The sequence below is a fragment of the Phyllostomus discolor genome, chromosome 5 (genome assembly GCF_004126475.2).
Source record: "Phyllostomus discolor isolate MPI-MPIP mPhyDis1 chromosome 5, mPhyDis1.pri.v3, whole genome shotgun sequence".
Taxonomy (NCBI): Eukaryota; Metazoa; Chordata; class Mammalia; order Chiroptera; family Phyllostomidae; genus Phyllostomus; species Phyllostomus discolor.
In genome coordinates this window covers 76,577,363-76,588,105 of record NC_040907.2, presented here as the reverse complement: position 1 = coordinate 76,588,105, position 10,743 = coordinate 76,577,363, and the positions used below count along the sequence as shown (strand labels likewise).

General features: G+C 39.9%; 1 long non-coding RNA gene across 1 annotated transcript; it reads left to right on the top strand.

Moving 5' to 3' along the window:
- Nucleotides 1–7,921: 7,921 nt before the first annotated feature.
- LOC118500443 lies at nt 7,922–8,290 on the top strand. The gene is made up of 2 exons (XR_004903003.1): nt 7,922–7,986; nt 8,197–8,290. It is a non-coding gene; the product is annotated as an uncharacterized LOC118500443 (long non-coding RNA).
- The last annotated feature ends 2,453 nt before the right edge of the window (nt 8,291–10,743 follow it).

Below are 10,743 nucleotides of genomic sequence, written 5' to 3'. Positions count from 1 at the left end.
TTGGTTCCCTATGGATTTTTCTTTATTTCACTTGGTGTAACCTTCATTTCTTCCTTTATATTGTTTCCATACTCAGTGAGTTCTCTGAGCATCCTTATCACCAGTGTTTTGAACTCTGCATCTGATAGGCTTGTTATCTGCATTTTGTTTAGTTCTTTTCCTGGGGTTTTGTTCTGTTCCTTCATTTGGGCCATGTTTCTTTGCCTCCTCAACTTCACAGCCTCCTTGTGTTTGTTTCTATGTATTAGGTAGAGCTGCTTTGACTCTATGTCTTAGTAGTGTAACCTATTATAGAAAAGGCACCTGTAAATTGTGTGGGGTGGAGCCTTAGGTAATCACCAGGGTGAGACAACCTTCTTCATTACTCTGGCTCTGTGTGTGGGGAAGGTTCAGAGAAAAAATTATGCTGCTGCCTGGCTTTTGGAGGTTAGCTTGGCACTCACCCCATTTCCATTAACTTTACTCACTCCCCATGTGTGACTGGTGCCCTTCCAGCTTTGCCCTGATGCTGAATCCCAGAGTGGGTAGGTTTGTGTAATTTTTAAGACACTGGGGGCACTTTAAACAGAGTTTCCTGAAAATCCAGCAGTTTCTTCTGCCACCCCAACCCCCAGAGGTTTTTACAGCCAGAAGTTACAGGGATTTATCTTCCTGGGGCTGGAACCCTGGGCAGTGTGGTCTGGCCTGGGGCTGGAATCACTCACTCCCAAGGTATCCCACCCAATTTTTATCCACCACGTGTGAATGTGAGACTTTCCTTGCCCGTTTTGCCATCACCACCGCTTCTCTGTACCATACCCTGTCTCCTTGCCTCTCCACCCACCTCCATGTCTCTGCCCCTCGTACCTGTCTGGATGAATGTGGCTTTGTTAAATCCTTGGTTGTCAGACTTCCATACAGTTTGATTTTCTGACAATTTGGTATTATATTTGTTTTGAGATTTAGTTGTAATAGTTTTTGTGGTAGCATGAGGAGGTGAAATATGTCTACCTACACCTCCATCTTGACCAGAAGTCCTGAAAATAAATAAAATCTTACAAAATATAAAGTGTTACTCAATTCTCTTCTGGTATAAAGTGTTGTTGAAAAATCTGATGATAATCTAAATCTCTTCCCTTTATAAGTAACATGATCTTTTTGGCTAAATGTCCTAAGGAATTTTCTCTCTAAATTCTAGTATTTTTAGTAGACTGTCTTGATGTCAGCCACTCTGAATCAATTTTGTCAAGTATACAATGTTCTCTTTTTAATATAGAACCTTTCATCTTTTTTATTTCAGAAAGTTTTCTGGAACTGAAATTTGTAGTATTTGTTCTGTTCCCTGGTTGATGTTTTTCTTTAAGGATTCCTATTATCTTTTTTTTTTTTAACTTCTTTGCCCCTGTTCAATATATTTCAGTTTCTCTCAAATCTTTTTTATATACTTGTTCATTTATTTTTTTGACTTTTAAATTTTTTCTTTTTTTCATCTTCTTTATTTCTTCACCGATTTGTTTTAAGGCACTTGCTCTTCTAATTTAGTTATCACTTAAGAAAGTATTTTTTAAATTTATAATCCTTCACTTAGTTGTGTCAACATATTCTGAGTTTTTCTGATTTTGATTTATGTTGTTTTTTCACCTTTTGTGTCTTGTTCGTATCAACTTTTAGCTCATTTTGAAGTAGAAGGTTACATTTTGATGTGCTCCATGGTCATGCCTTTCTGCCATGTCTTCATTGTCTCTAGAGATAATATGTTTTTTATTACCTTTTTTATAATAACTTTGTATAGAATTTGATAGCTATAAATTTCTCCTGGTCATTTTATGTGAAACTAATTTCCTGAACTTTCAGAAGGAGTCATGATTCAGGGTAGCTTTCCTAACTTCTTAGGACTTACAAGCAACAGAAGGAAATGGAGGTGGTGTTCAAATATAAAAAGGCTTTCTAAGATTTCTTGAGTGTGTCCTCCCCTGACATTTACCTGGATTTTCTCTTTACACCCTCTCCCTTGTCTTTCTCTGCTAATAGCATATTTTCTTCAATGTGGAGTGCTATCTTGGAAGGGAGTCCTGGTGTGCTAATTTTGAGAGATCACACATCACCAGCCCCTTCAGACCTTATTGCAGGACCCTTGCATTCATTTACTTTTGAGTTATGTAAAAATCTCTGCTGGCTTCAGCTCCTGTCTACTTTGATGTTCTCTGCTCTCAGGTCCATTAGGTAACCTAGCACTCTCTACTGCTTTTTCTTACACAGATGCTGATACCATGCAGACCTGGTATTTTGGTATTGCTGTTGATGTTTTGATTTCATTCACTTATATTTTGGAATTTGTGAAGATAAGTTGTTATTTAGTTTTAGTGTAAATGCTGTCCATAGGGTTTTTTGTCATTGTTGTTTGATATCTTGTTTCTCTATCATTTTTTAAACAAACTTCTTTATTTTGGAATAATTTTATACTTACAGAAAGCTTGCAAAGGTAGTATAGAATATTCCAGTATACCACTCACCTAGTTTCCCCCTTGTTAATGTCTTACACCACATGTTACCTTGGTCAAAACTAAGAAACTAACCATGGTACATTACTCTTAACTAAACTCCCAACTTTATTCAGATTTCATCATTTTTCTATTAATGTCATCTTTCTAATTCAGGATTCAAGCACATTTAGTTGCCATGTCTCTACATTCTCCTCAGATTTGTGGTGGTTTCAAGTCTTTTTCTGGGGGTCATGACCTTGAGAATATTGAGGAAAATTGGCCAGAAATCTCAAAGAATGCCCTCCAATCTGAGTCTGTCTGAGATTTTTCACATTATTACACTAGGTTCATGGGTTAGGGAAAGAATATCACAGAAATGAAGAGCCCTTCTCATCACACAGCATCAGGAGGTACATGACACCCACATGACCTTACTGTGATGTTAACCTTAATCACTTGATTAAGGAGGGTCAGGTTTCTCCATTGTGAAGTTTCTATTTTTCCCATTGCAAACTCTATTCTCATTAATTCCAGTTCACTCTAAAGGGAAGAATAGCAGGAATTAAGTCCCACCTTTGGTGGGGGTGGGGGAAGGAAGTATCTATTAATATTGTTTGGAATTCTTTTGTAAGGGAAATTTGTCTCTTCTTTCGATACTTATTTATTCAACCATTTACTTGTACCCTTTTGACTCATATATTTATTTTATACTTTGGATTATAATCCAATACTTTTTCATTTGTTATGTTATTCAGATTGTTGCAGTCCTGGTCACCAGGAGCACTTTGAGGTTGGCCCCTGTGTTCTCTCTCTGTTTTTGCATGGGAATTCAGAGAGCTTCAAATACTTTGCCACTGCTGCCATCTTCCCCTCTTGCATTCTTTCCATTATTTCCTTTTGTAAACATTTCACACAATTATGGTAATAAATATACACATAAAAATTATATATTTTTATTTCCTACTTAAATTCTGCCTCTGCTGTACCCACAGCATTTTATTATACTTATGGGAGCTATACTTTGCAGGCTGCAGAGATGCCCAGTTATTTTCTGAGAATTGTTTTTTCTGGTTGTCTAAAATGGAAAAATGAAAAGAAAAGATATATAAAAATTGATCCAAATTGTCTGAGGTATTTACACTGAAAACTAAAAAATATGTATAGAAACAGAGAAAAACTTAACAAGACCTAAATAAATGGAGAGATTATACCTCATTCATGGATTGAAAGATTCACAAATACTGTTAACATGGCAATTCTTCCCAAATTGCTCTATAGCTTCAAAAAAATTACACCTAAATTTAGGCCTTTTTTGCTGAAATTTACAAGCTTTAAAAAACTAATATGGAAGCTCAAAGGATCTAAAACAACACAAGCAATTTTTAGTTGGACATTCAAAGGATGTGGTATCTCAGTTGGCAAACTAAAGCCCATAATGTTGGGCACATGCGTGGTCTCCATCTCTGCTACTATGGCCACACCACTCACGTGCCCAGTCCTGTGATGGCCAATAATGGAGCCTTACTAATATCAACAAGCCTGAATCATTTTACCTACTTGGTTGTTTAATGTCTGCCATGGTTGATACTTCCTGATGGGTATTAATATGTGATACAAAATCTTCACATTTTCTATCCATTTGCATGCTTCTAAAACCCAAACCTCCTAGTCTCTGATCTTTCAGTTCTTCTCCTTGCAGGCTCCTAACTCTCTGGCCAGGTCATTGACCATGACCCAGGAATCTCTGAATAGTCACATAGAGCCACTTCTTCTTCCACACAAAATAGATGACAAGCTTTGCCCATTTAAGATCTCTTCTGCCTACTATCTTTCAAAGCTAACCTCAGTATGGTTATAATGTAAGTGCTCTCCATTCTCAGGTGGACCCACATGCAGAGCCAATCACCCACAAACCAGTCTTGGGCTTTTTTTCCTTTTCTTTAAACTGGCTACATAGAACCTACCATATGGTTGGAGCTGGGGACAGCCCTGGTGAAATTGTGGCAGGTGAAAAGAGGTTGAGGCCACTTGCTTCTGAGCTTACTCATTCCCACTGGTCCTGCTCAGGTTCAATCTCAGATACACTACTGCAATGTCATGATGGACTGCAGCTGGGCCTGTCTGACTTATTGGGAGTTCTGGTCACAAAGTTACCTGGTACGCCACAAGCAAGTGTTCCATCTCTACCTGGACCCACTCATATGCCAGGAACTGTTCCTCAAAAGGCACATAGTTTTCTGTGGCAGTGGCATAGCCTTAGTTCAGAACCCCAGAGGCCTGCGTTGTGATTCTCCCACCCAGGGCTTGACATAAAACCCACACTGCAACTCTTTCCTAGCAGAGCTTCTAGGTTGCATGGGTTTACTCTTCACCTTCCAAGGCACACGAGTGTCACCAAGTATTCCGGTTTTCTCAGCACCTCCTATTCATCCTGCCTGGTCCCTGGGCTGATGCTGATGTCAGGGATCAGTATGTATGACACTGTTTGAAACATTAAAGTTGGAAATAATTAAATGCCCATCTATACCCATGATTGAATAAATCACTGTACAATACATCATGAATGAAAAAGCAGACATTAAAAGGAAACAGGTCTCTAAATACAAGGTGGGGCAAAAGTAGGTTTATCATTGTGATTTTGCACAACAGAGTTTATTCTTGTACTATTATTTATTATTGTATCATTTTCCATATGAACAACTCTAAACCTACTTTTGCCCCACCCTATATACAAAGGTCTCTATGATATATCATTATATGGAAAAAGCAAATTACAGAGTGCTGTAACATAAGCAATTTATGTAAAAAGAAAAATAAATATGTTTGTACATGCATGGAAAAGATGTGGAAGAATACACCGTAAATGTTGTGTCAGGGAGTTTCCTCTATGGTGGAGAATAAAATATGGGAATAAGAATCAGAAAAGGTAGCGTTCAGCTTTAATGTTTCCAAGATTGTCAGGAAATTCTATGTTGCCCAATAATGTTTTGGATATAATAGAATGGTTTTGAGGAAATGCAGAGGTCCCATGTTTGGGGCTCAGGTGTCACATATCTGAAACAGGGAGCCCATGAAGCTAAGGGGGAAATGAGGATCCAGGTCACACATACTTTTCCACATAACAACATAGTCTTCAAGGTTATCACTTTTGAACACTAGAGAGCAGCTTATGGAGAAGTTATATCCATTTACTCAAGCTTTCCCCTCCTCTCGAACATTTGAGTTAACTAAAAATTTCCCTGCTTTCTCTATCCCTGTTATAATTATATTTGAACATGGAGGCTTAAAAAACTATCTGGGACTATTTCTGTAGATACATAAATTCCCACTGGGTCAAAAAGTTTGATCCTCTCTGCGATTCAGATTACCTCTTGACTGGTTTTCCTCCAGAACGACTGTCACCTCAAAGTGACATTACCAAAAGTAACTGACGTATTTTCAATGTCCTGAAGCTTTATTTATTTAACTTGAGTTGTATTTATTCTTCTGTGTATATCACATCAAAGGTTAGAGAATTCTGCCTGCATTATTCAGAAAAGGGCAAGCCCCCTTTTTGTCAGGGCACGAGCCAAGACCTCTCCTCCCGGAGCTTAATGCACCTCGTGAGGACAGGAGTCGTTGACCCTTCCTGCAGTGGCAGTGTCATTCTCCAGTCGGTGATCTGAAGAAATAAGATAGAATGTGTGATATAACGGTAATGTGGGTTTAGACAAAACCAAGTAAAATCAAGTTTCAAAAATTTCCTTTTTAGCAAATATCGCAATGCTTTTACTATGGTAAGCAACACTGTGAATCTCTAATAAAGGAATAAACTCTTCACCCCTTCCAAAACTTATTTGAACACAAACCCTTTCTTTCCTTTTATGAACATCTTTCCCAGTTAATGGTCTATAGAATTCACTTTAGAAACTACAGTTCAACAATCACATGATCTGAACAATATGTGTGCATATTTTTCACATAACAAGTTTTTCATTTGCTCTGCTACAGCAAATTGCAGTTACCACTGATTGTAAAATTTGTTATATATCTATTTTCAGTTTTTACTGTCACTGTTCCTGTTGTAGTACTGGCTTCTACATCTCTGTTATGCATCAGTAGTATGCCTTCATTTTAAATTTAAATTTTTTCCATACTTATAGATTTTCCCCTTAAGATCTTCAATGGTTAATAGAGGATATAAGACTTATTGACGACTTTGGCATAGGCGGATATGGCTCACCTCTTCACACAACCACATCAGAATTACAACTAACATAGAGAACAACCATCACTCAGAACAGTCAAAAATTAGGTTGAATAGAAGTCTGACAACTAAAGAATTAAAGAAACTACATCCATCCAGACTGGTAGGAGGGGCGAAGATGATAATGGGCTGGTCCCATACCCATGTGCAGCAGGTAAAAACTCAGGAGGGATATCTTGGGAGCAAGGAGTCCCAGACCCACACCAGGCCCCTCAGCCCAGGATTCCAGTGCCAAGAAGATAAGTCCCCACAACTTCTGGCTGCAAAAATCACTAGGGATTGAGTTGGTGAAAGAAACTTCAGGAGTCCTAAGCAGTTCCTCTTAAAGAAACCACACATGGACTCACCCACTCAGACTCCCTTTGAGCTCCAGCACTGGGGTAACAGCTTGAAAGGCACCAGTGGTATATAAGGAGGAACTGAGGTGCCTGGCATCATAGTGAGCAGAAGCTATCATCCCTTTTCTGAAACCTCCCCCCACAGAGCCAGCAAGCTGGTGCCATATCTGAGAATCCATCAACCTGGATAACAGTGTTTGACCTGCCTTGGAGATCCCCAGAGACTCTGACACACCCAGCTTACAGACCCACCCAAGCTGCTGTTCCATACGAATGGCTGGGGTTGACTCCTGCTTCCCAACTTCCTGAATCCTGTCAAACAAGCAACAGCTGGCCTCAGTGAGCCCCAGCCTGGCACTAGCAACACCCAGCCTAGATTCACAGGTTGGCTTTGCCTGGGAATCTCAAAGCTCAGCATAAGTAGCAGCCACCTGAGATTTCTTTACAGCTCATGCAGGGTGACCCCAGGTAGAACACAGGCAGGGGCTGACCTTGGCCTGCATGACCCAGGAAACCCCAAGGCCAGTACACCAGTGGACAGCTACAAACCCCATAGGAGCACCACCATACTGCCCCTACACAGCTGATCCTCCACGGAGAGTGGATATTGGTGCTAAGTGGTCACAGCCAATCCTTTTAGCTGACCAGCCTAGGTAAATCCATCCCATTGACCTGCCAACATCAACCAAAGCTCAAATACAAGAGGAAGGTGTACTCAGCCCACGCAAATGGTGCACCTCAAATACCCAGGTTGGAGGATAGTGGAGGCCGTGCAGCTGGACCCTAAAGGACACCTAGTACCAAGACAGGGAGTCAAAGCAGCTGTACCTAATACATAGAAAAAAACAAAACAAAACAAAAAAACAAGGAGGCTGCCAAAACAAGGAGACCAAGAAACATGGCCCAAATGAAAGAACATATTAAAACTCCAGAAAAAGCTGTGGCTCAGTGGATTGAGTGTCAGCCTTCAAACCAAAGGGTCACCAGTTCAATTCCCAGTCAGGGCATATGCCTGGATTGTGGGCCAGGTCCCCACTTAGGGACACATGAGAGGCAACCACACATTGATGTCTCTCTCTCTCTCTCCCTCCCTTCCCATCTCTCTAAAAATAAATAAATTAAATATTTTTTTAAAACCTCCATAAAAGAGCTAAATGAAATGGAGATAAGCAATCTATCAGATGTAGAGTTCAAAACATTGGTTATGGGGATGCTCGAGGAACTCAGTGAAGACCTTAGCAGCATACAAAAGATCCAGTCAGAAACAAAGTATACACTAATTGAAATAAAGAACAATTTACAGGGAAACAACAATAGAGTGGATGAAGCCAAGATCAAATCAGTGATTTGGAACATAAGGAAGAAAAAAACAATCACACAGAACAACAAGAAGAAAAAAAAATTAAAAAAAAAACACAAAAGATAGTGTAAGCAGCCTCTGGGATAACCTCAAGAGGTCCAACATTTGCATCATAGGGGTGCCAGAAGGAAAAGAGAAAGAGCAAGAAATGGGAAATCTATTTGAACAAATAATGAAAGAAAATGTCCCTAATTGGTGAAGATAACAAACATGAAAGTTCAGGAAGCACAGAGTCCCAAACAAGATGGATGCAAAGAAGCCCGCTTCCAGACACATCATCATTAAAATGCCAAAGGTGAAAGATAAAGAGATAATCTTAAAAGTAACAAGATAAAAGCAGTTAGTTGTTGCGCGTGGGTCACCGGCCAGCAGTGACCACGGAATGCTGTGGATGGCTCGCCGAAAAACACACGAGAAACAAACAAACATGCACAGAGACAAGACTAGTTTCTGTGGGGAAGTAGGGACAGAATGGCCACCCCCCCTAGTGGGGGGCACCCTGATTTACCATCCATACCTGCTTTTATTGGGCTCATTTTGCATAATAATTCAGGTAAAGCACAGTATTCATTAGGGGGAAGTAAGGAACTATAGAAAACAAGGAACTCTGCTGGTCTATTGAGTGGGGGTCAAAGAGCTGTAAGACTTTGAGGAACAAACTTCCTCCTTGGACCCCTCTCATTCAACTGAGAGCATTCTAAACAAAGAAGGTTTCACAGTAATTTACATGTTCTTCTTAGGCCTGATCACCCAGGGAATCCACTCTTTTCAGCACAGAGCTGCACCACCCTGTCATTGTTTCAGGCTTAGCACGGGAACTAAGGCAATAAAGAGATTTTCTCCCAGAGGATGAGAACTCAGGCTATGTCAAAGCCGAGGAGGGAGGGTCTGTCACCCTCTTTTGCTGCAGCCCCCCAAGTCCTTCTTTTGGGGGGCCTCCCAAAGTGATCGTGCCTGGCTTAGGTCGTTCCCCCCCGTGGGGAATCTTACCCGTCTTTGGCTAACCGACCAAGCTTTTTGGGGTTCAGCAGCAGAAGCAGCATTCCTGCCAGGAAGATAAGCTTTTGTCTCCTTGCTGGCTTACGGTTCCAAGGGCGTTCCCTTAGCCTTAGCCTAGGCAGGGGTTTCAGCTTCTGATACCAGTCAGGCGGTTCCCAACAGTTAGTTACCTACAGAGGAGTTCCCATAAGACTGTCGGCAGCTTCCTCAAAAGAAACTTTGCAGGCCAGAAAGGACTGGCAAGAAATATTGAAAGTCATGAAAACCAGGGACCTACAGCCAAGATTGCTCTACCCAGTAAAGCTAACATTTAGAATCAGAGGGCTGATAAAGAGCTTCCAACAAGAAAAAAACTAAAGGAGTTCATCATCACCAAATCATTATTATATGAAATGTTAAAAGGACTTATTTAAGAAAAAGGGGATAGAAACTATGAACAATAAAATGGCAAAGAGTACAAATCTATCAACAATTGAATCTAAAAAACAAACTAAGCAAACAAGAACAGAGACAGAATCATGGACACTAACAGCATTTTGACAGTTGCCAGATAGGAGAGGTGTGTGGAAGAATGGGTGAAGAGGTGGGCAGATTAAGAAGTACAAAGAAATAGTTACAGAATAGCCATGGGGATGTAAAGTACAGTATAGGAAATGGAGTAGCCAAAGAAGTTACAAGCATGACCCATGGACATGAACAATGGTATGGGGATTGCCTGAGGGAGCAGAGTATGCTGGGAGGAGGAGGGGCAAAGGGAGAAAAATCAGAACAACCATAATAGTGTAAATAATAGAATATAATTTAAAAAGACTTATTCACAAATAACTATAAGAAAGCCTACTGAAAAAGGTTTAAAGATATTTTAATTATGGCCCTAGACAGGTAGCTCAGTAGGTTAGACTCTAGTAATTTGACCATCATCCTGATACGCCAAGGTTGTGGGTTTGATCCTCCATCAGGGCACATATAAGAATCAACAAATGAATGCATAAATAAGTGAAACAACAAATCTCTTTCTCTTTCTCTCCCTCCCTCTCTCTCTCCTTTCCTTCGTCCCTCCTTCTCCCCATCTCTCTCTAAAATGAATTTTAAAAATTAAAAAAATAAAGATTTTAAAATAATATTTAAAAGTGTTCACCAATTATGATTCACATCATAGCTACCACTAACTTGTGATCTCTGTATAAAGTGTCCAAATAAACAGATTACAGTGTTATATTGGCACATGTAAAAATGTAATTCAAATAGCCAATCCATTTATCAATCAGATAAGTGATGTATTTATGCTTAATACTAGGTCACACACACAGAGCACATGCACCACAGTACAATTGTACC